Source organism: Choristoneura fumiferana, chromosome 8, assembly GCF_025370935.1.
Source record: "Choristoneura fumiferana chromosome 8, NRCan_CFum_1, whole genome shotgun sequence".
In the NCBI taxonomy this organism is placed as follows: Eukaryota; Metazoa; Arthropoda; class Insecta; order Lepidoptera; family Tortricidae; genus Choristoneura; species Choristoneura fumiferana.
Window position 1 is genome coordinate 19859650 of NC_133479.1, and position 20053 is coordinate 19879702.

The 20053-nt window shown below is 38.5% G+C and overlaps 1 long non-coding RNA gene and 1 other non-coding gene across 2 annotated transcripts in view; both read right to left on the reverse strand.

The window, feature by feature from the left end:
- LOC141430720 (uncharacterized) overlaps positions 1–20053 on the reverse strand; it is a 264703-nt gene that overhangs the window by 124809 nt on the left and 119841 nt on the right. The window lies entirely within an intron of this gene.
- Positions 9625–9695, reverse strand: TRNAG-GCC (transfer RNA glycine (anticodon GCC)). The gene has a single exon. It is a non-coding gene; the product is annotated as a tRNA-Gly (tRNA).

Here is a 20053-nt window from a genome sequence, read left to right on the forward strand (position 1 = left end):
GAACGGGTCACCCAGTAATATAATATTTTTAATGGAGTATGGATTCGTAGTATGTATGTCCCTGCCCGCATGCAGGTTACGAAAGAGACAGACATGTAATCTTAACAAAACAGTAATTCTTTAAAAACGAATCAAAATATCAAATCGTGTTTACATATTTATGAATCAAACGGCGTATACAAAATATTTGCCAAATTGGTGTGGTTATATGTATATGGAACCCATTCATGTATACTTATTTTTGCCTACGAGGTGGATACATTTAAATGGAATTTATTTAAGTATGCAACTTTCTGAAGCATTTTGTGATTACATAATACTGAAAAAGTTTAATGAATACAATTTTTGGTGTCAGTAATAGATAAATATTTTTGATACAATGTATGACTACATATTTATGCAACCTTGTTTTTGTATACATATTTTTAGACGTGACTGTACCTGAGATATGTATGCATAGAAAAAATTCGTGTCTAGATTCCTGTCCAGCAGTGGTGTAGGGGTTATAGCACGCAGCACGGATTGCTGAGGACCTGGGTTCGATTCCCAGTGCTGGTCTCTTTTTCTGGTTTTTCCGTTCATCCATGTCTCAGTTTGTATTTTCGATATGGTTTCACGGGATACCCGTAAAAGTAACAAATTTGGAGTTGAAATAAAAAAAAGACTCAAAAAAAAACAATCATACAGAGACAGACTATTATCATTATTTTAACTGTTACCATAAAAGGATTTTTTCATATTTTTAAAGCTGCATTATTCCCCGCCTAAAATGTTTTTTCCACGTCTTTTATTTAGCACGCGTCGCCAAAAGACCAGCAAAAAGAAAAACCAACAAACAAAGCAGCTAGTGCCGTCCGAGTGCCTTCACTCATGAATGAAAGAATGAACAAGTGAGCGGAAGACCGAATGGCGGCGCGGACGAGGGACGCATAGCAATGCCGGCCGCTCCACTACACTGTATTATGTGGGCTGAAATTTCAATATTCGATTTTTGCTTACACGAACTGAATTTAATAGCGAAAGTTGGGTTAAGATTTTCTGTTTATAAATATGTATTCATGATGTAACGCCTAGTGGTTTTTATCGATGTTTTTGTTCCATGAATGAATGTATATTATGGCTTAGGTGAGATTTTATCTTATATGTATAAATTGCAAAATGTACTTTTTGTGTTACCTAGACTTTATTATTTAAACAAAAAATATATATTTTGGCTTATACCTTCAACTTCATCTTAAGTATTTTAATTTATATGAAATTTCACCTATACCTAAATATACGGATAGAATATAGGTCGTGGTGGCCTAGTAGAGCGGGAACCTTTCGAGCAGAGAGTCGTAGATTCGAACCCGGGCTCGCACCAAAGAGTTTTGCGGAGTTTATGTGAGAAATTTACCATGAAATTTACGGTGAAGGAAAACATGAACCGGCACACACCTACGAAGCCATACAATATGGTGTATGTGAAGTTCTTAATCCGCACTGAGTCCGTGTGAGAACGACCCAAGCCCTCTCATCTCATTCTTCATTATGATTTTAATAAAACATCGCCTTCACGTAAAAAAAACCACATCGAAATCGGTCCTTCCGTTTGGCAGCTACGATGCCACAGACATACAGACAGAGAAACCAACTACCTAGTTCTCGTTAATGCAGGTCATTCTCAATGGTTCTTGAACACATGATAGAGGATTTTATATGTGGATATAGATAAAATATTGTATGCAACTGTACGTAATTAGGCCTTAAAACACTCATGTGACCCTATTATTAAACTCGGCTACGCTTCGTTTCATAAACCCACACTCGTGTTTTAAGGACCCCTATTACGATACAGTTGCATAAAATACTATTATTATTATTATTAATTTCTGAACATAATGACGTATTTTTACTCATAAAATCATTGTTTCTGAAGTAAGTACAAACATAACTCATTTTTATGGTTCACCAGCAACAATATGTCCCAACAAGGCGTGCATAAATATCTCATACGACTTTATTTCTAGGGCCAGAAGGACGTGTCAGAATTTTTTGCACGGTAAACAGTGGCAGATATTTATGCAGGTGACTGTACCTCAAAGCTCCGTTTTAGCCAACTGAATATTGCTGTCTTTATCGCTCGTGACATAAGCGCTCGCAGCCGTCCCCCCCCCATGCCTTCCGCAACGACGTCCGTAATTTATATCGAGATATCTGTAGGCTTTTCAAGATTTGGGCGGTTGAATTTAGGGTTTCGTTGTCCTCATATTATACGAGAAGTATACCACAGAAATGAATGATATTTTACGATCAAGATATTCATTATATTTTCTATGCCTGTTTTTTTTACGATTTTTGTAAAAATGCTTTATTAGGTAGTCTGTAATTCTCGTGCAAAGTTGACATCTTTTTTTTTGACGACTTTTGAGCTCCTGTAATTCTGATATTACACATTTATATGAAAATCTGAAAACCACAGGCATACATAATTACGTCTAGTTCCATACTTACAAAATTTCATCTATTTCTGTTGCCTAGTTTTCAAATGAGACCGGGATCTCTTAAGTCTAATAACAAAATGCACAGCAAGTATCGGAAGCTCACCTGAGTCGGCGCGTACATTCCCTCACCTCCGGCTCCGTAAATATTTACTCCCTTCCGCCTCCCAACAACCAAGCATCGACCTTATTTCCAACAATCAAAGTACAGTTTCAAACAGCCCTGTCGCTTCATAAGTCCGTCGACACCACGTTTGTTTGTATTGTTTAACACCGGGTTAACTGCTTAACGATTGTTTAAATTGATCGATATTTTTAACCGTTATTTTATGATTATTATTAAACACATCTACTACCTTATCTACATAGATTATTTAAAAAATACTACGAAAAAGTTTGTAAAGATAAAATTACAATCTAGTTTTTAGAGTTTCCGTCATTCACAGTCACTCACTCGAAGTCATGTCGTGTCGTGATCGTAGCCGAGTCGTCGCGGCGCGAGGGCGGGCGGTCGCCGCGGTCGCTAGCGAGCGAGTGAGCGCCCAACGCCTGTAGCGATCAAAGTTAGGGCGGGCGGCGTTGCAGATACACTGAGACGACGTAGACGCTGGTGTGTTGTGAAAAGCAGTATTATAGGTACTATGGGTTAATTCATGACGTATCCATGGTTAATCCATTCGTTAATTGAAAATTATATTAGATAGGTTTCCTACGGAATGTAGCCGTAAATTACTTACTTAATAGAGGCTACTTAAATTTCAACGTATGTAAGTAGACTCTAACTTGAATTTGAAGGATGAAACGATTAGCCGTCGACCGAAAGACCTTTTGTTAGAAAAAGCATTTTAATTTGTTGATGACGTTTTGAATTTGACATTTTAATGGTAATCTTGTACATATTTTACTCGTAGTTAATACGATTCCTAGTTTTGTAACCACTTGGCAGATTTTTTATAACGTGCCAATTAAATTATACATGGTCGTCTATTCTTTACTATACGATATCAATATTTTATTGTAAGTGCATAGTAAACAGATTTTTATCGATCGCGGATGCTCTCAAACAAACGGCTTTCGGAAGGTATCGGGTGCCCGGACTGCCCATTCGCCATTTATGACTTTGGCAAAAAGTCAACAAATCTGCTCGACTTCTAGGTTTTACGAGGGTGACGACATTCTTGGATATTTTTAAAAGTATGTACGGTCAAGGATTTTAATTTATGAGTCACCATGGAACCTTTTCAAAGAAAAAGTCATTACGATTTTCCTTGTTAATTAAAGCGATATCACTATGACGTTTACAGTGAAATGTTTCTATGGTGGCTCATGAATTGACCGTACTTTAAGCCGAGTTTATATTTGCAAGAAAAATCGTGCAAGTTGCATTACATTGCGGCGCTCGATTGCCCATTATAAACTCGTTGGCCTTACGGCCTCGCAATGTAATACAACTTGCACGATTTTTCTTGCAAGTCTCGGATCGGCTTTATATACTAGGTAAGTACAAACGTACGTCTAAAGTCGTGTTGTGAAAAAAGCGGCTCTCTGGTCTAAAAATTAATACTACCACACCACATACACGCCACATACAGGCGCAGAAAGAGGAGAAAATAAACTCACACTCAATTTTTTTTTTATGGTATAGGGGGCAAACGAGCAGGCGGATCGCCTGATGGTAAGCGATTACCGTCGCCCATGGACACCTGCAACGCCGGAAGAGTCACAAGTGCGTTGCGGGCCTTTAAGGTAGGAGTACGCTCTTTTCTTGAAAACTTGAAGGTCATATCAGTCCGGGAATACCGCAGGCGATAGTTCATTCCAGAGTTTTGCTGTGCGAGGCAGGAAATTTCTGGAAAAACGCACAGTAGAGGACCGCCAACCGTCTAAATGTCAATCATCCCAGGCCATAATACGTCCCACTGCCGGGCACAGGCCTCCTCTCAGAATGAAAGAGCTTGGGCCGTAGTAATTGCTTCATTGATTTATATAGGTTTCTTCACGATGTTATCATTAATTGTAAAGCTCGTGTTAAATTTTTGACTAACAACAATAAGAAACAAGCATTACTTATGACTTTCAAATATTATGCCACCTACAGACACATGTGAAAAGCATGTTTGACTGTAGGTGTGTTTAAAGTACATTTCGTCGTGAGTGTATACGAGTCCGTGGGTGTTTAAAATCAAATTTAAAAAGGGTTGTTAAATTACACTTATCCTAACCGACAGCCAGCTATCGTGCGTGCACGCACTAAATCAATTTGCTGCAAGCAAGCACGACTGCTTAGTTTTATGGGTGAATAAAAGTTTTATGCCCCTGCCCCGTGAGTGGAGCGTGGCTGCAATCTGACTCGATGGACTGTTGATTGTCGTCAATCGAACTAATTTACAACCACCAGTAACTCGAACGGGGATTTGGAGATATCAATGTAAGATCCTGCAGGGCTACTACGAAACTCAAAACTCGAAGTTCGTGTCGTGCGGTCCCTCTGACACTTATATCTACTATTTAATACGAGAGCGAGAGGGACGGTACGATACGAACTTCGAGTTTCGAGTTTCGTAGTAGCCCTGCTGTCCAGACAGAACGTTATGCGCGCGAGGGCACTCGCGCATAGACATCCGCGCGTTCCCGACGTACAGTCACCAGCATTAATATCTGCCACAGCGGAGCGTGCAAAAATATCTGACACGTCCTTCCGGCCCTGGAAATAGGGTCTTATCAGATATTTATGCACGCTTGTTGTGTCAGATATTGGTGCTGGTGACTGTACTAGAGCTACATACACTCCGTCCAAATACTCTCTATGGAAGCGCGTGTGAGCATCTGGGGGGGAGGGGGTGTATGTAGCTCTAGTACCTCGGGAACGCCCGAATGTATAAACGTGCGAGTGCCCTCGAGCGCAAAACGCTCCGTCTGGACTGGACAAGGTATAACAGTAACAAAGGCGATAAAATACAATAACACTTCATCGGTGAATTCAGGACCGCAAGGTTGTCCCGGCTTGGCCATGTTGAGAGGATGGATAGGATCAAGCTGTGAAATGGACGTACACAGCCAGCCAGGTGGAAGACGTCCAATCGGACTGCCTAGATACCGGTGGATGGTCCAGGTCCAGAATTTCTATTCTTTCTTTCTTTTTATTGTGAGAGGGAGGCAAAAGAGCAAGAGGGTGCTGATGGGTAATTATCACCACCTTACATGAGTACCAACTACTCAAAGAGAGTCATTGGTCCGTTCTCAGCCTTTAGAAAGTATAAGCCCTTTCTTGAAAGCCCCGAGGTCAAAGTTGTCCGGAAACACTGCTGACGGAAGTTGATTCCACAGTTTCACTGTACCGGGTAGAAAGTGCCGAAGGAAACGCACACGAGGCGTGGCCTAGTGCAGAGCAGAGTGGCGTTCTTTGACGAAGGACGCCAAGGTTCTCTTTTAATCGCTGAGCCATGACAGTGGGTACCTATATAAGTAGTAAACTTTATTACTGAACACCACATAGTAGGTGACTTAAAGGAAGTCAAGAATACCCTAAACATTTCACTACTAATCTTCAGTCTACAACATCGTTGGTCTACAACGATGTACAACAATTAAACAAGTCAACTCGTGTCATTTTCCACTCGTTAACTTTTACGACACATTCGATAGCGAGGGGTTATTTTTATGTCCAATTTAGTTTTTACACTTCATAATCGACCCCCCACGGCAAAGGGCACTGCAAGCGCTGTATGGCCTTTAATGGCCCACTAAATGCAGGGGACACTCACTGCATTTATTTAGACGTCATTAGAATCGTATAAAACGTGTCAAATTACTCTACTACATGCTGGTATGCTTATGCATGCTTTTGAAATGGTAGGGCGCTGTCGCTGGCTTTACGTGTCAATAGATATGCCGTTTGTAACATTTGCATTGCTAAACAAATCGTAGATTTTAACGATATGATAATATTGCCTGAAGTTGACTTTTTATCATTTTAAAAGCCGTGGTGGCCTAGTGGTTTGACCTATCGCCTCTCAAGCAGAGGGTCGTGGGTTCAAGCCCCGGCTCGCACCTCTGAGTTTTTCAAAATTCATGTGCGGAGTTACATTTGAAATTTACCACGAGCTTTGCGGTGAAGGAAAACGTCGTGAGGAAACCTGCACAAACCTGCGAAGCAATTCAATGGTGCGTGTGAAGTTCCCAATCCGCAGTGGGCCCGCGTGGGAACTATGGCCCAAGCTTTCTTGTTCTGAGAGGAGGTCTGTGCCCAGCAGTGGGGCTTATATAGGCTAGGATTGAAGGCGAAATTATATTTGACAACTTAGGTATACTTAGTCTATTCGCTGAGAATATAGACAGTTTAATTCGCCGATCCAGGCAGTCTGTCTCATGGGTGATCTCACACGTGGCCTAGTGCCCTCCACTCCTGAACGACAATTTCTCTACCTATTCATCATTTCGCCTCGAGACATGCTCCAAAAACTTTAGTATTCGTATTAAATAATGAACTTCGATTTTTGAATTTCGTAGTAGCCCTGCTGCTGCAGATCATCAAAGTATGCATACAACATCCGAAAATCATTTACTATACAAAAACGAGCTATTAGAAACAATGGTGCGCATCTCATCGTGGCAGCCCTGCAGGGAACATTTTATAAAATTAAATATCCTGGCGGCACCTTGTCTCATACATTCTGCTAAATGTGAAGAGAGAATCTCTAGACAAACCACACGCAGAAAACACTTAGAAAAATCCATCGCCTCCACCCTCAGAGTAGTTCAACATAGCACAAGAAACCAAACTAAAAATTTGTACAATAGCCTACATAAAAACCTTATAATTTAAGCATTTTCAAATGCACCGCCTCAGAGATTTTCTTTTGAAGAAGGGCTAGCGGTCAGTGAATTCACAGGTAATTAATAATTAATCATAAATTAAGTAAACATGTCATGTGTGTAGATTATTATATTGTCCGACACAATGTAAGGAAAAGGTATGTTAAGGAAATAAATACTGAATACTCATACAGACGCTGCTTAATGCGAAGCTCTTCTCTCTTTTTAGAAATACTTTTACAGGAAAGGCCATTACCCAGTATGTACCAATATACAATACTTATAGTACATAAGGTTCTCTGCAATTAACTAAACAACTTAAAAAGTTAAGAACCCCCAACATTGTCGTTTTAAAGTTCAATATCTCAAAAACGGCTGAACCGATTCTAATTAAACATCTAAAAAACACTGCAAGCGAAACTCGCTTTCACTGTAGGTACTATTACTTATTCTGTGCTTTCACGTAAAAACTGCATGGAAATCGATACATCCGTTTGCGAGCTAAAATGCCACAAACAGACATACAAACTAATATTGGCTTCAAACTTATAGGCAACACCCTTCTTTTTGCGCAGGAATTTAAAAACCAGACTGCAATATAAAATCTTCCAATTAATTCCGCATTGCACCCACGGGTTGAAAGTTACAGTGCAAAAGCACGTTGCACCTAATTTCCTAAAGGCTCACCGCTCACCGTGCGACAACATTCTCTAATACCTTCACCCTAAGCCCCTTGGGGTGGCTGACATATTTTTAATTAAACCCTCTTCGGAAGACGTGTCGGAGCTCTGTGCTTTAGAATAACGAAGGGATTGCGGCTTGCTAATGGCAATATATTGGAGATTTACTTAATAATATTGATGAAATGGCAGGATAGTTCTGTTGTAAGTGTCCTTTACATAATGGGTATTTACTTGTTGGTATAGCATAAGTAGCTGCTACTGGGTAGGTACCATCAGCCAAATAAGTGGTCTATCAATTTTTAAACAAGTTCCTATCAAACGAAATTGTCGCTAAAGTCGAACTTTCAAGTTGACAGACATGTCTTTTTGGCATTATTGTTTTATGATATGCAAACGATTATCAACTTTAGGGTGGTAGACCACATATTTGGATGATGGTACATTGCTATTGGCATGCGGATGGAGGTTGATAGGTGCTTAGCATAATATTATAAGTACATGTGACAAATAAAATAACGAAAACATGTACTTGCTATTAGAAAGAAGAAAGAAAGAAAGAATTTATTTGAAATATAACAAGGTTACAATTTAGATTCATCGGCGGACTCCGCACTAGACTCTGGGCCTGTATCGCGGAGACCAGAGAATTTACAATTTACAGCTTTTGTATTAGCTATTTTGTATTCCTATAGACGCAACTTAACTGAGACTACCTAGTTAGCTACATATTTCAATACCTACCTGTATATATGTTTATTCAGTATATATTCAGTATTCAGTATATTTATTTCCATAACAATTTACATTGTGTCGGACAATATATATCTATAAACATGACATGTATATTACAGCATATTATCAACACAGTATATAACTATCTTTGAGCTGTTTCTAAAAGAGTGGTATTTAATAGGTACTGTCAGATTCCACTAGAAAACATCATAGCTTTTATAACGTTTTAAACTTTCGTGATTCTCACTCATAGTCAAAATACCACAAACGGGACTTATCACGCTATTATTACACAAGTAATATTTACCTCGTCGTTTCGGCAACGTTACAGTTGCCGTGGTCACGAGTAGATCTTAGCTTTTATTGTAAAATAAAATTAATTTTCATTTCTTATAAATCCAATTCAGTAAAGTACGAAATCATTCAGCTGACGAAACTTGGCAAAAATTTACCTATAAATTTCTCCATAAAACTATCCTCTGGAAAATCATAATGCGATCGACGTTTCTCGCATCAAGGCGCAAGATAAAATCCAATGCACAATTGAGAATCGCCAATTTAGTGTAGTAGCTGAGCAATATTTGTCTAACTGGATGAACTTTGCTATTTCGCGCGGCCAGGCGCTCGCGCGTGAGTGGAGCCGTGTTCGTAGATCTATAAGTAGTCCAAGGAAACCTGTTTGGATTGAATGAAACGTATGTGATGTGAAATGACTATAAGAATTATTATTTCATTTGTATGTTTGGTTTTTTGATTCTACACGTACCGATCCCATGATAATTTTAAGATAATTCTGGACTTCCAACTATCAAAATTCTACCAAATTTCCGGAATGCACTAAAAATTTCCGTGGTAATTCCCAAAAATACATCGTGAAGTTCATTAAAAAAAACAAAAAATAACATTAAAAAGATTGCATCGGCCGGGAATCGAACCCGGGCCGCCCGCGTGGCAGGCGAGCATTCTACCACTGAACCACCGATGCTTACACTGTGATTCTGAAATTGTGTATCAGCTTGTTTTCTATTTAATAGTACAGAATGGTATGGATTATTATTTTCATTATAATTATAACTATTTTTATTATATTTACATTAATCATAATGTTCATGGTATTCGACACAATTCACTTAAATTATGTCACATTTATTGAAGCGTAAGGTATGTAACTAGGTAGGTATCGCAAAAAATACTGAAGTGGAGCATGATGTTTTAGAATTTACTGACAATATGCGAATCGCGATCAATATCTCTAGCTCAATAGCTCTTAAGCGATAAGGCCGCCTATCGCTTACCTTGTAATTTTAATAATTTGTTTTCTGTATCGCTTACTATGTCTGGTGTACAATAAAGAGTCTTTGTATTGTATTGTATTGTAATATCAGTACCTAGGAAACTGTAATAACTGGTTTACCCCCTGCTTCACCATCGATTTATTAAATTTATCCGACAATCAATGGATGACGAAATAGCCCCTTAATCTGCTCTTTTATTTACATTATGAATCATTGACTGTGGTTGACCTTGGTACAAGTAGGTACATTAGGTACCTACCTACTTATGTAAATTAGTAGTAGGCAAGGCACTTGGCAAAAATATTTAGTACATAAAATTTTGAAGCTATGGATACCTAGAGGTAGGTTGTACCTTTGCAATAAATTTCCATTCTCACTACATTACTTCAACGCCGTCTTAAGAACTTAACACTCATTTCGTAAGCAAAGACAACACTGCAAACGCCGCATCCTAAAAGCATCGCATAATTGATGGGTCTTTGCATTGATTACAGCGCCATCTATTAATTTCCGCTGCAACTGTCGTAATCCCGAGCTGGATTAGCGCGTGCGTCTGATCCCGGCGTGCGAGCGGCGCAGATGCGAACCCGGGGCATAGTGGATTTAAAACAGCTGTCTGGGATGTGTTGAAGTGTACTGGAAGGCGAGGTGTTTGCTCCCGCAAGGGCGGCCAGATTTATCCGCTCTTTGGCAATGGCAGTGGCATGAGAAGTATCCTGTTTACACACTCGGTGGTAGATTTTTTTACATTCATAAGTGCTTGTTTTAGCGTAAATTGAATAAAGATATTTTGACTTTGACTTTGACTCGTCCTGCCCAGTTCCCAGCTCACATACCTGATCACTTCGGCTGAATGTAAGTGCGGCATAAGCTGGTAGCCATCGGTTACGGGTAGATCAAGCTGATTGTAACTCAACTTACATTGTGGGTTTCGCTGGACGGCGGCGATGGCTTTCCATCATGTGACCCGTGGCTCATTTTCCCCCTATCGTATAAAAAACACCTAATCGTCGTGAAGGTGCTCGAGAAAGGCCTAGTAGTGGACGTGTTCCGGTTCTTAAATAATGATGATGATGATATTGATATTTCGACAGACATACGAATATTGCGCACAAATATCTGTCCCGACCGGGGATCGAACCTAGGACCAGCCGGGTCCAGGTAGACAGTAGTATTTGTAGTGTCTGCTCTTGACAGTTGCATCAATCTTTTCAGTAAAAAAGAGTTTTTTAACATTTTCCCGGTAAACATACCTACTGTATTTATCCCCTGTGTTGTTTGCAGAGCCGGGAACTAGCAGCCGGCGCCTGCGACGTGCTCGCGCCCCGCTCGCGAGACTTACTGCTCATCCCACAGATATAGATTACACTAGATTACGCAAATGCATCTACTTCGCGTGTACGAACCCCGACCAAACGTCGGGGTTGGCCCCATACAAAGACTGACCGCTAACTGACTAATCATGACTAGCGACTGACTCGAGCCCCACGGCGCGGGCGGGCGCCGCATTTGAATCGATTTTGGGCGGACATCGGGAAATTCACATCGCTAATTCGCTCTTGAGACGTCACAGTAGATATAAAAAAGTGACACGGTTGGTTTTCATACAGATTGAGGTGTTTGCGTTATCTAGTGTAATCTATATCTGTGGCTCATCCAGTGCCGCTGCAGCGAGAGGGTTAAGATCGGTCAATAAACAGTTGCATGTTGTGCCGGTTGTTACGGACGTCAGTGTATGTATTCCAGTTGTAGGATTGGCTTAGGCATTTGAAACCCACTTTCCCGAAATGTGCACTTTAAAGAGGCACTTCTTTAGAGGATCAGTTTGACAGAAGGTTTTCACCGGCGAGGCGAGACGAGAATAGTTTGTATTGCGGCGCCGCCGCGAGAAGCATGCATACGAATTTCAATTCCCGTCTCGCCTCGCCTCGTCTCGACTCGCCTCGCCGGTGGAAAATCCACCATCACAGTGGGTACATTTTCCTAAAGGTTGCACTGTCTCAAAATGGTAGTTTCTCAGAAGGCACACTTTTACAAAGGAGCCGTATTTGTACATAAAGTGTTTATTTCGGGAGAATATACGTTTTGCAAAAGTGCACTTTTTGGGAAAATGCACTCGTAGGATCAATGTGTAAACCTATTATAAGCCTAGTCTATTTATTTTCCCAGATCAGTGTGCAACGAAGTTAACTGAAAAAATGGGCTATTACAAAAATAATCCAAACGAATTACATTTCCAATTTATACTTGTTTATGCAAATAAATTATTTGAATTTGATTTCGCTACCGTAACTTAATCTACGAAAATATATGAAGACTGGAAAAGACGACATTAATTGACAAGATTTCATATTTCTAAGACTATAATTTGATTCGTTCTCTGTATTCTGTTTGGAAAGAGAAAAACTAATATTTTTAAAATTTCGCTACAACTATTAATTAATTTATTACATTTTTTTTAAGATGTGCTTATTCTAAAAGGGCATAACTCCAAAACTACGACACAATAGATCCATTACTTTTGTCTAGTCTCTTAAAAAAAAGATCACGTAAATCTGACGCAGACGTTGCATAGAGACAATATCAAAATTATGACAGCTCCTTTTTCTGGTGATAAAGGCAAAGGAAACATATCTATTCTGTTGTAGTGTTGGCAAATTCAGACATATTTTTTAAATTTTTTGTATTTTTTTAATATGGAGAAATCAATTATAATAAATATTTTCCCATGTTCAGGAGGCAAAACTCTTTCGATTCCTGTAGTAATTAACAGATGTTAAAAAAATGAAATCTTGTCAATTGTGAAAGAAAATACAAACGATAACATCTGTACCTAATCATCTTACGTGTATTATTTGTTTTATGGTTACAGTCATGTTGACCATACGAACATGCTGTACGAGATTGACTAAAGTCGCCGTGCATTCATATTCCTTATATCCTATATCTAATCTTATGCCTAGATATATCCTTCGTTATCTCATCGTCACTCAAGCATCTCACACGGAGCAGCGCCGGCGCATAAAGCTTCCGGCCGCAGTCGCTTCCGGAGATAACCAAGCCAGGATACCTATCAATTCTAAAATATATGTATAGACTAGCCGTTACCCGCGACTCCGTCCGTGTGGAATCCGATTTTCACTATCCCGCGGGAACTACGACACCTGCACCATAAGCAGACATACACTACACAGGTCAAAAACCCACCTTTTGGGCTTCTCTGCGTTGGGTAAGATATGGTAATGTTTTAGAAAAAGGAGCTTCTCCCATATACCGGGTAATTAAAACATAGATCGTACTCGTCAAACTGAACAACATTACTTCAGCGATTTTTAAATAGATTAGATTTTACTTTTTTTCATACAAATTAAATACTGCAATCAATGTACGCCATCCTAGAACACAAGACAAGAGAAACACGCTACAAACATCAAGCATTTTACTTTACATTGCTTCTACGAATAAACTTTAAAGTAAGTATAATAAAAGTTAAAAAACTAATTATTTTTAAAAGTCGCTGAACTAATGTTGTTTATTTTGACGGGTATGATCTATGTTTTAATTATTTGCTAGTATTACAGGCCACAGCCGGTATATGCAATGAAAAATCTGCTGTTTATTCCGAACATTGAAATTAAGAGACCATAATTCTCTTCCGTATAGGTAAAACAGAGTTGGGCATTAGTTTATGAGGCGCCTGGTGGAGGGAGCGGTGTTAACACGCACCTATTTGTTGCGGGAGCTGATTTATGAACCCAAGTAGTACAGTCGACCACGTAGGTATGCTATTATTACAAAGTATCTTGACACAGAACAAGAAAATAAATAGTAGATTAGGTAGGCAATTCGAAGACACAGTTATAATAAAATACTTTTTTAATCCAAAAAAACTAGTTTTTTTTTTAATTTTGAACGTGCGCTACTTGTTTAATTAAGTATATCACTTAAAGTTTACTAAAGCATACAAGAACTAGATTAATTTTCAATAAGGTTTCGTGCTTCAAAAGGAAACATAACCCGTACAGAACCATTTCACTGACCATACGTTTATCTTTTATTAAAATTATGAAACATTTCTGAGAAACGCGTCCGCGAAAAATCCTTTTTTTTAAATCACTTTTACTTTCAGAGCGCGACTACAACTCAGCCTTGGTCGGTTTTCTTTGCAACATGGCTCGGACTGTACGCTAAGCAATACGTCAAAAACCATGTACCTACACGGAATAGGAGTAGGTATACATAAAGTTCATCTAAAATAATTAATCACTGGGGCGTGCCCGTCTGGACATTTAATATTAATGCAGTTTTGTACAGTTGTAAGTTCAGAGCGAAATGTTTTTAAATTACAATTTATTCAACCAGTGTTGAAATGAGTAAAATTAAAAAATATAGTATTTTAAAGTTAATCTCGAATATTTTAGCAGATGTGTTGGATTAGTTTAATCATCACAATATTTTTAAAAACCTTTGATGTTGTAGACTTTGTACTGAACTTAGGTGATTTGAATAGAATAGAATAAGTCTTTATTAACACACTTACCCCCTGTGTCACCATGCATTTATTAATTTTATTGCCGTCTCTGTTTGTTTTGTTCGAATAGACGGAGACGGCATCACATTTATCCGTCAAATTAAATCAATCAATGGGTGGTGAAACAGCCCCTTAGAATAAAAGATACAATATTATTAATAAAAGGAAGATATGTCACACATTAAAGTTATAACTATAACATAACATACACCATACCAACATAGCATGTAAGTAACATATTTTATTCTGTCTTTATTTTAGATTTTATTTTTTAACTGCGTGTACACCTGTAAAGGTAGGGTTAAGTGAAACTTACGTATAAGCATATGTAACTGCAATCTAAAACCTTTCATACGCAATAAATTTTCATTTCATTTCATTTAACTAAGTGTGATAAATGGATTGGGCTCAGCGTATGATGTGGATGCACACAAAAGACTTTAGACTAACCCAACTATCTGCTTAAATATTTCCGAATTGCTTTCTATCAGGTGACTCACCTGCTCGTTTTCCCCCACTTATTTTAATAACTCTTTTTTAAATAACCAAATTTTACGCCGAGCCAACTTTCAAGAAAAATAGTGCAAGTTGCATTACATTGCGGCGCTCAATTGACCACTACAAACTCGTTCGCTTTACGGCCTCGCAATGCAATGCAACTTACACGATTTTTCTTGCAAGTCTACACTCGGCTTTATATTTTCAAACCAACGCACGCTACGCACTTATGACAGTCGAGGCAATTTGAAAACGTCTCCCTTCTCATAAATGTCAACAAACTTTTTGAACTGCAACAACCTTCGGCAACAACTAAGGCTTTAAAAGCCACCGCGTATCCTACAGAAAATTCAATTTTTCATTTTTCTATTGAGAAACCGCACAATTCAATACGTTCATTCAACACAAACAGTCTTCATCTCACAAAGCGAATCCAGCGCTCACAATCGGAGGTTGCAAAGGCTTTACAGAGCTGCAGTCGCTGAATGGCTGTACCTCAATAGATTTCACTTTTCCTCTAATGGTGGATGGTTTTTAACAGAAAGGGAATGAGATAAAGATTTTAATTACTTACCTACAAGTTTTTGTGATAGACGTTGAAGAGTAGAGTTATATTTGGTTGATTCAGGTGTTTTTTGCGGAGTTCGATATCGATTTTTAACTTGCTTTTTTGTTAGCTCCCTTGCTGTTAAATGCTACTTTTTGGTAGCGAAGAAGTATGTTAAAAATCTGCCAAGAGCGTGTCGGACACGCCCGAAATAGGGTTCCGTAGCCATTACGAAAAAATTAAGTAATATTTTTCTAATTATTTCGTATTTTGTACGGAATATTCCAAGTTTAGGTATATTTTATACCTTAGGCTGCTATTTACTCTTAAACTACTAATGATTATCAAGAAAACTTAACCGTTATAGTTTTCCTTGTAAGTTTGATATACTTACTATCATCCTGATTTTTTTCAAATTTTTCCACCCACCGGTTTAGATTTTAGAGGGGGGGGACGCTCGATTTTAATGAAAATTTGCACTTTAACGTTGAATATTTTGCATGCATATCACTGAATCGAAAAATCATGCAGCAACCCCCTAATAGTTTTAAAAGACCTATCCAACAGTACCCAACACTACAAGGTTGGATGAGAAAAAAAAATCACCCCCACTTTACGTCCATGGAAGGTACCTACTAGAAAAATATTTTTTTTTACTGGACCATTTTGTCGGCATAGTTTACATATATATTCGTGCAAAATTACAGCTTTCTAGCATTGATAGTCCCTGAGCAAAGCCGCGGACGGACAAATCTGAAAGCTTTACTAAGTACAGAGGTACTCATCATGAATATTTCAAGTAAAAAAACCTTGTAAATTCATGCGAAATATCAAGTAAGTATCAAATCTTTTGGCATAATAGGTATGTAAAAAAGGTGCCAACTTCATAGAATAAATCCTTTTTAATCGTCCCCAACTGCCAATACCTATCTATACAATACACATATGTATGTGTTATAAAGTGTCATCATCATCATCCCAGCCTATATACGTCCCACTGCTGGGCACAGGCCTCTCAGAACAAGAGGGCTTGGGCCATAGTTCCCACGCGGGCCCAGTGCGGATTGGGAACTTCACACACACCATTGAATTGCTTCGCAGGTTTGTGCAGGTTTCCTCACGATGTTTTCCTTCACCGAAAAGCTCGTGGTAAATTTCAAATGTAATTCCGCACATGAATTTCGAAAAACTCAGAGGTGCGAGCCGTGGTTTGAACCCACGACCCTCTGCTTGAGAGGCGATAGGTCAAACCACTAGGCCACCACGGCTCATCGGCGGTTATAAAGTGTACCTACAACAAATTGAAGACTTCCAATTGATTAATGCCCTCCTCCGATATGTGGTGGGGGAAGTAAGCCCTCCTGATTGATTACGGCGCGGGCGAGGCTTAGCGGTGCGTCTTATATCGCGAAAATGAACAAGATGGGGCTCTTCAATACACTTAGCTTACCTACTGGTCAAATAGAAGAGAAGCCGTAGGTTATAAGAAATGCGAGCATCTCGAGATAGATGGAGTAGGTACTTGGGTGCTCCAACATCGTATGGAAAACATTTTTTTTTGCTTCACAGGTTTTAGCTTTGAACCTAAATACATCAAATTTAAACTATCTAAGACCACGTCTAAAAGCCGCCTTGATTAACAAGTTAAAATAATTTACAAACTCGCCAACTAGTTGGCTTTTAAACGAACACTAAAAAAATGGCTAATAGAAAAGGCTTTTTATAATTTAAAAGAATTTTATGCTACTTAGTAAATTGTGAATTCGACTTTACGAAGTATAAAAGATTGTATGCCCGGAAGGGTAACTGTTGAGACACTAAAAAAATTTCACCATCTTTGTACATACACAGATTATACAATAAAGTTTTTCTATTCTATTCTATTCTATGGCGTTAATATCGTTAGTTCTTCTAGCGTAAGTATCGTGAGGTTTTTTTTGACGATATTAATTAGCCTGTCTTTTAGCCCTAATTTAATTGCAACGATCAATGTTCGAAATTATCACGAGCGCTAGCGCGGCTCATTGGACACTAGTTTATTTAACTTGCTGCTATAACAAAAACATTTGGTTTTTCTTAATGCCCAAAAATCATCAAACCAGATACTTAGATACTTATATTGAAGTGCATCGCATCTGATCTTTTCAGAAATTTTTGCTTTCGAAAGCTTTCGGTAATTTTTAAACGTTCCCATTAGTAAAAACTCAGAAGTAGAGCACTGCGTTTGAATCTACGACCATTTGGCTTGAGAGGTCGTCATAACTAGTTTAGCACTACTAATTTTACTTCTTACAGCTTAAACAAAATCAAAGACTTGTGTCTACAATCGAATCCACTGTCGATACCTAACCACTAACTACCCGCATGTGCGATTTATCAGCATGACGCTGGCTGCGCATCGGAGCGCAGCTTAACTACCGGGTTTCCCGCATCCCGCGATCCCGCATCGCAATCCCGCGGTCCGCGGATACCGTATTTCGCGCTATCCAAGTCTAATCTAGTATAGTCTGAGGCTATTCCCCATGGAGCATTTGCCAGCAGCGCCTGCGTTTCGAGTCTAGAATTCTCAATCTAATTCGAACTGTATAATTTGATTTCAAATATATACATACTGGCCCTAGGTTAGGCTCGCGATCGAACAAGACGATCCCATAGCTTATGCAATACCATGCCTCTACCGGCTTTCAATTTTTGAGCTAACTTTCAGACGTGAACTTGCCTTCGAAATCTAAAAGCTTAATGGTTACTTACCTGAATGAGCAAATTATTATTATTATTAAAAATTTATGACGGTGGAAGCATTCTACACTGAACTAGATATAGTTAGTGTTTAGTATGAACTAAACCCCATACATCCCGCATTTCTTTTATTATTAACTTTAATTGTATAATATAGTTTTTAAGTATTTTATTGTAAATTTTTATAATGATTTCTGCCAAGTTTCTTGCGGCGCATTCTTCTTGGCAATGATTTCCGAAAGCGCTGGTAGTTTAAAAAATGAGTGTAAAATGCCAATTTACTGAATAAATCATTTGAATTTTGAATTTGAATTCGGTATTTTTAGTTCATGGTCGGTTTGTGTGAGCAAAAAAATACGTCGCACCTTTAAAATTAAACTGAAACAATTTTAAATATTCACATTTCCAAAATAAACTTTAAATAAAACACAGTCTGATTGAATTTAAAAATGAGAAAATTTCGAATCATTTCAGTTCAATTTTAAAAGTGCGACGTGTAAGTGTGCTACAAACCGAGATTTGTAACTAATAATTAGTAATAAATAGACTTAGCGTATATATAATACAATACGAGTACAATAAATCTTTATTGCACACCAACACAGGAATATTATATACACAGGTATATACCCACTCTATCGCGATTTATATTAGCCAGAAAACGTCGTCTATCGGACATGCTTTTCCCCTAATTATCTCTACGAGGTTTGGTTCTGTGGACTCCTGCGATATTTAGTAACTACAGGCATACATAACATAGTTTAAAAAAAAATATTCTTGTCAAAGTATTTAGGTCAAAACTTACGAGTACCTAGACCTAGGTAATAACAATGTCCGCCGTCTCGTTAGTACCACTAATATTATAAATAAAAAAGTTTTGTAAGACTGTCTGTCTGTTACCACATCACGTCTGAGTTTGAGTCCCAGGAAAGGACATGGGATAGTTTTTATCCCGGAAAATTGCATATACCTAATACCCAGTTCCCGCGGGATAAAGATAAAAGAATTCTACGCAGACGAAGTCGCGGGCTACAGGCTATATAGTATCCTATATCTTTTCCCAAAACGTTACTAAACTAATTTACTAAGTATTTAACCTACCAAAAATGTAATAATTTTTAAGAAACTGTATACACGCGACCTATAAATAATATTAAATAATATTTGCTGGCGGGCACAGTTGTAACAGAGCCACGACACAAGTCCCAGCTCCGCCAGCATCCCGGAGGACTCGCGGAACTTGGCCTTTGATCCTTTGCACTTCTTTCAGCAACTTTATTATTTATTAAGGTTGTAGTGAACTGACTACGTTTTATGCACGAAGTGGTTCAATTGGAAAGTTAGGCATAACGTACTTGACTACAACACACACACAAAAAATCACGCCTGTATTCCCAAATGGTAGGCAGAGCACACAAAACGTTACCGCTTCGGAGCCACAAGTACAAGGGCATAATTATTTGAAAATCGAAAACTGAGTTAATATACTAAAAGTGGAAATTATATATGCCCTTGTTCTACCGAAGGTACAATAAGCTGACATAACTTTTCAATTGCAAACGCGTTCGAAAATAATATTGGACAATAGCGACAATTTATGTCAAATTTGAATTGATGTAGCTTATTCTATCGTATTTTGACTGTTTTCTATGGGATGAAAAACTAGTCAGTGGTCAGCTGGGAGGAAAAATACTACCCATAGACACCCGCATCACCAAAGATAACTTATCTGC